We start from the raw sequence: 6,000 nt of genomic DNA on the forward strand, positions 1-6,000 counted from the left end.
CTGATGGCAAATCCAGTCTTGCTGGTGAACTTGCTCCAAGCAAACACCGCTTTTAAAACTCCTATCCAGGCAATGGAGTGTTATGCGGGTTTCCTTGGTGTGGGTGTTACCCAAGGCTTGAGCTCCCCCTTGCTCCTCAACCTCCCTCCTGCCCACACTGGTATCCTTTGCCCGTATCCCACCCACCAGGGAGTTTCCCTCGGTGCCACAGAAGCATTTTTCCACCCAACCAGTTGGCCTGGCTGCTCTCCTTCCTGCCTGGGAAAACTAGCCATCTTTCCATCTATTTTTCCTGAATTTTTACATTATAACTGGAAGCCAAGCTCACATGTGGGGAAAACTGTGGGAGAAAGGTGAGTGAGAGTGTTGGTCCAGCAAGTGAAAGGAAAGGTATGTGCAGGAAGGACACACCAAGTCCCTGATCTGGGACCCAGGAGGCCCATGAGCCCTCCTGATGGTCAGCTTCTGTTTTGCTTGCAGATTCCCAGGCCAGCCCCCTGTAGGCTGTATCTGGGTGTAGCAGTGGGGGTAGGCAGGCCGGCTGGTGACCTCCTCAGAGCCTGAGAAACATGGATTGGGGCTTTTAAGACTGTGAGAGACTGGAAGAAGTAAAAGCCAGAGAAACATGAGAGGGAAAAGAAGGATGGAAGGGAAAGACAAAACTTAAGGAAGAGTTATATGTATGTATATGCATGACTGAAACATTATGCTGCACACCAGAAACTGACACAACATTGTAAACTGACTATACTTCAATAAAAAAATTAATGTAAGGAGGAAAGAGATAAAGAAAAGAAAGGAAAAAGAAAACAAAGGGAAAGATAAATAAAAGGAGAGACCAGGACTGCTTCAACTCCTGAAAACCCAGTCCAACAGTGGTCTGGGCATAAAGTCAGGGTCTGGCACCCTGACTCATCTTCCCAAGGTAGGATTTGGGGAGAGTCAGACAATTAGGGAGGGAGCCTGGGAAATGGGTCTTTCCAACAAGCACACCAGGCACAGCAGAGCCCTGGAGGCCTAGGTCTTGAACCCTCAGGTAAGGATTCTTAGCACAAAGCAGACTCCCGCAGAGAACTCAGTTGCCAGCCTGCAGATTGAAGCACAGGGATGGGTGAACACATCTTCCTCCCCCACCTCCTCCTCAAGCACTGAATACAGAATCCCCGGATAGCAGGGGGAGGAAAGAGAAGAGATTCGAGTTAGAGTGAACAGAGCTCAGCTCTGGGGAGAAAGGGCTGAGGGGCTGAGGACCCTAGGGAATTAGCGACTCCAAGCTGAGACCACAGTGGTGGGAGTTTGGCCAGGCCTGCCTAGGCAGAGGAGGGGGGGCGCTCCGGCTGGGTGTGAGGGTGGGAGGAGTTGGTGGGAAGCCCGCGACGTTTGACTGACGCTTCCGGTAGTTTAATATTTTCCCAAATCTTAATCCAATTTGAAATTATTAGGCAAGATGCCGGGAAAGGTTGCATGTCGGTTTTATTTCAGTAAATCCTCATGGCGGGAAAGACCAATGGGGACAGGTTGATATTGGTTCTCCACCCACTGAATCTGCAGCTGTCCCCGCTCCTTTCCCGGCGGGGAAGAGGGTGAAGGGCACCGACTTCCCCTCTAGGAGGCCGGAGGCACTCTTTCTCTGAGCTTCTCCCCTTCCCTCCAATTCAATTCACCAAACGCGGAGCCTCAGTCTTAGCTTTTCCGACTGCACCCCCACCTCTCCACACCTTCTCTCCCAGCATCTCTAGGTCAAAGACAAATAAAGCCCAGCTTCCTGCCTGGGGTGAATCACACGGACCAGTCCACCAGGGGAGGGAAAGAAGAAATTCTGGCGGAGAGGAATGCGCCGCAAACCCGGGCTAACAGATGTGCCTGGCGCCTCGGGCCCAGCCCTGGCCTGGCCCAGAAAGCCTCTCCTCAGCCCTGCGCCCGCGGAATTGTATTATTTTCTCCCCGGTCCAATCATCTTTTTACAGAAAAAAAAGATTTAAAGAAATATAAATTGCTGCCTTGCAAGATCAAAGTGCCGCTTTCTGGTGCATCTGGCCGAGCGGGGAGTTGGGGGAGGGAGCGGGTGAGCGTGGCGCAGTCACAGTTACCCAACTTCAAAGTGTTCTCAACAGTGAATTTTGACCAGTGCATTTTAAATTCTCTTCCCCTTCAACATCGCGGGGTGCGTAGCGGGGAAGCGCGTAGCTGCGCGGGTTCTGGGCGCGCGGAGACACCAACTCCAAGCCTGAGACAGACTAAGAGCCCTGAGGCTCCGGCGGAGGCACTGACTCCCGAACCGCGCATGGGGGCGTGGTGAGCAGGAGGGCTAGATGGCTTATCACCCACAGGACGTCGGGTCATCAAATATCCGAATAAACGGTGGAGATGCCACTAAACCGCCTTGTCCTTAGTAGCTGCCGGAGGTTCCTTGTCAGCCTCCTTTGCGTTCAGGCTGCAGGTCGCCTCCGCTCTGCCGTAAGGACTGGAGTGAACTAGGTTAGGATTCGGATCATACGGGGTACCCGGGTCAATCCCAGGCTTTCCAGGCTACGAGTAGCGAGCATCCTGACTGCGGATTTGCTTCTATGTGACAGGCCAACTGGGCAACTGTGCAGGCCTGGTCGATTAGGTTGGAACTCCCTCGGGCTCCCAGACAATTTCCCTTAAGCGGAGCGCGGAGCTGACACCCTCCCTGCGGAGAACTAGAAGTGTGGCCCCGATGCCGGCGCCGGAAGATGCGCGAGGTGCGCCCCTACCCACCCCTCCCCCCGGGTGCTCAGGGTTTGGGAGTTTTGCGGCGGAAGGAGCTGAATCCGGGATGGGTTGAATCCTGAGGAGGGACCAGCCTCCTCTCTGCTTTCGCTGCAAGGTTATTGTAGAGCCAGGCGGCAGGGGGCTTTCTCTCTCGCGTCTGCGAAACTACCTCCCCAGCAAGACGCTCATGGGGACCGCCACGTACCCACTGGGATCTCTGCGCCCTTTGGGGCGGGCCCTGGGGGCAAGCCGGCAGACTCGACTTCTCCCAAACCAAGGAAGTCTTTCCTTTCCTGGGAAAACCAAGGGTGCAATATGACCTCGATTGCACTTGACTTGCCCCTGCATGGCCATTTCTGATGTTTCAAATTTCAGATTTTCCTGCCAGAGCAGGAAGAGTTAAAACAGCCAAGAGTGTGCCTGCTCTCTCCTGCAGTGGGTCCTTGTCTCCCCAGCCGCCCGCGGGACTGCATCTTGGAAAAGAGAACTGTCACCCCCTCCCCGGGTGGGGGGAGTAACATGATGTTATTCTCATTTCTAGATAAGAAAACCAAGGTCCCTATAACTTCGTTGACTTGTCCTAGGTTTCTGAGTGGCAAAGTTAGGACCCTTTACCCAGGTTACCTAAAAATTCTTGTTCTTCCCACTTCCTTGGGAGTGATTCCACCGCCTCGCACCCCCTTCTCAGGCCGGTCACTCGAAGTAGGTCATCGCCCCGGCAGCTTGAGCAGCCGGGCACGGGCCTGTGCGAAGTGCCCTGACCGTGCGCCGGGCATCTCATCTCAGCCAGGCAGGTGTCGAGGTGGCGGCGCAGCAGCCGTGGGTCGTCTGGCCGGCCGAAGGGCACGAGTAAGCTGGCCTCCTCTTTCTGCTGCCCGGTGGCTGCGGGGGCAGAGGAGGGAGGGGGGACAGGGCTGGGGAAACCGCCGTCAGCGGGTCCTGGCCCCGCCTCCCCTACACAACGTCCAGGAAACCTTGGAACTTTCCATTGTCTGAGGAGCTTCACTAAACAGATTGTCCCTGTAATTATGGAGCCACATAGAAGAGCAGAGAACTGACGGATTAAGGAGAAGAGCTGGCCTGGGCAGGCCCTGGAGGAGCACAGTGCCCCGGAGTCTGCCTCCTGGGATGTGTGACCAGAGTGTTCCACCATCAGGGCACCGGGAGGAGGGAAGACCACAGCACTTCAGGGCTGCCCCCACGCTGCAGTCAGGAAGCAGAGCACCTGGCGTTGAGGCTCCGGGAAAAAGGGGCATCCAGACCTGGTGTCTTGGGTTCTGGATGAGCAAGGGGCCAGTCAGGCAGCGACGGGCTTCTGAGAGAGCCAGAGTGCCTAATGTTTGGAAGATGCAGTGCTCCACAGCCAAGCCCCAGCGCCAGGGTTCCTGGATATTTAACTTGTAACAACCTCTACCCTGGAGGGTGGCGGGTGGTGAGGCTTCCCGTTCCTTTCCTGCGGAGAAGTTACACTCGTCGCCCCCAGATACTTGCTTTCCTATCTCTGCAAATATCGAGAGTCCCACTCTTCTTGGACTATTTTGCAGCGTGCACTACCCTTAACCCCATCCCTTCTTTGGAGGTGGATTCCTAAGAGGCCCAGGGACTCTCTGAACACAAATCTTCTACCTACTCATCAAATTGGATAAAAACCCGTCAGCCTTCTCTCAGGAAACAGCTGCATGTGGGCGCGGACCCGACTCACTGAGCCCACGCGCCTTGAGCTACCCTTGCCTAAGTCTCTTGATTACCAAGTCCACATTCCCCATTTGTAAACTGGGGCTATTGGGCAGCTTAAAAGAGCTTTATGGCTCCCGAGACCCGTGAATTGTGCTGCGCATTCCAAGCACATCCCTTATGTGTGAACATCTATGTGTCAATCCCGCCACCTGAGCCCCTGAACACCAGTGCTCCAACCCACACTGTCTTCTGTCCCTCTGGCTACTTTTCCTGCTTGCCAGGTTGGTTTCTGCTGGGTGATTAACGACCCCAGATAGTGTAAGGAATTTGGCTTCTCAAGCTCAGCATTTTCAATTCCTTAATTTGTCCCTAGGTGACCGTTAGCAATCGCGCGGCTGTAGATCACATCGCGGGGTGGGTCAGGTAGAGTGAGCAGCTGATTCAACACAGTTGAGTTGGGGTTTGGTTTCATTTTTTAAAGGCAGTTCAGAAAGCAGCCCCTGGAGAACTTCAAGAAGGCGGCAGGCGGCAGGCTGCGGAGGTCCCTGACTAGCCTTTGGGTTGTCACCACTCTCATTCTTTATAAACTGTAAAGCGCTAGCAAATAACAAACTCCCCTAGGCCTTAGTCTCTGACGTGGGCGGGGCAGACAGGTGAGGAAACGGAAGATCACAAGTGTCCTGCTCTAAATCCAAAGTCTCACTGGGAGAACTGTGCTCTGGGTCAACCTGTTCCTGGAACCTAGTCACCATGGAGATGCTCCAGATTCAACCTCAGTTTGACACTTTTCTGGCTGTTCAGGCTAGAAACAAGTTAGACTCCCCTCCATTTCTACAGAGCTCCTCTCCCTCTACCCCACAGAGTCCTGGTCACTGTTCATCTCATTTGAACAGGGGATATTGTCCCTCCTGAGGGGCTGGCAGTGGGGTCTGAATCATTCCAGCTTGTCCCAAAGAGTTGCTAGTTTCTGTGGCAGTTTTGGCTCTAGCAGAGCTTTTAAAATACTCCTTTCTTCTAACAACATTGTAAATCATTTTCAGTTTAAAAAATAAAATAAAATAAATTAAATTAAAATAAAATAAAATACTCCTTTCCTGCCCCTGCCCCCCGGAGAAGCAGGCAGCTGCCTTGGAGGCAAAGCCTTTAGAGAGTACTCCTTTCCAGAACCTCCCAGACTCCCAAATGTTAGGGGGAGGATGAGCGGAGAGGTGAGAGATGGGGAAGGGGAAGGAGAAAGGGAATCATCTTTGTCCTTGTTTTCCTGGGTCTTTCTGGCTGGAGCAGGCTGTTTCTGTTCAGAAGGGGTAGAAATTAGCCCCTTTCTTCCTCGGTGGTGACTAGGGCACTGGTTGGCTGCTCCTTCCAGCCTGCTATCCCTCCGGGAGGGTCCGGTGAGGTGGGAAGAAGAGGGCATTCGCACCCTCTTGGTGGTAGCAGGCTGGCTGGGGCACAGAAGAGCATCCTCCAGCTCCCTACTGGATGGCTAGAGTTCGACCCACTGGGCTCTCTTCTCTGAGGCACCAGGTTTGTAATATCTGAAGTCACACAGTCACTACTGTGATTAAATAGTTTTCAAATTGTTTTTTA

Source organism: Camelus bactrianus, chromosome 9, assembly GCF_048773025.1.
Source record: "Camelus bactrianus isolate YW-2024 breed Bactrian camel chromosome 9, ASM4877302v1, whole genome shotgun sequence".
Taxonomy (NCBI): Eukaryota; Metazoa; Chordata; class Mammalia; order Artiodactyla; family Camelidae; genus Camelus; species Camelus bactrianus.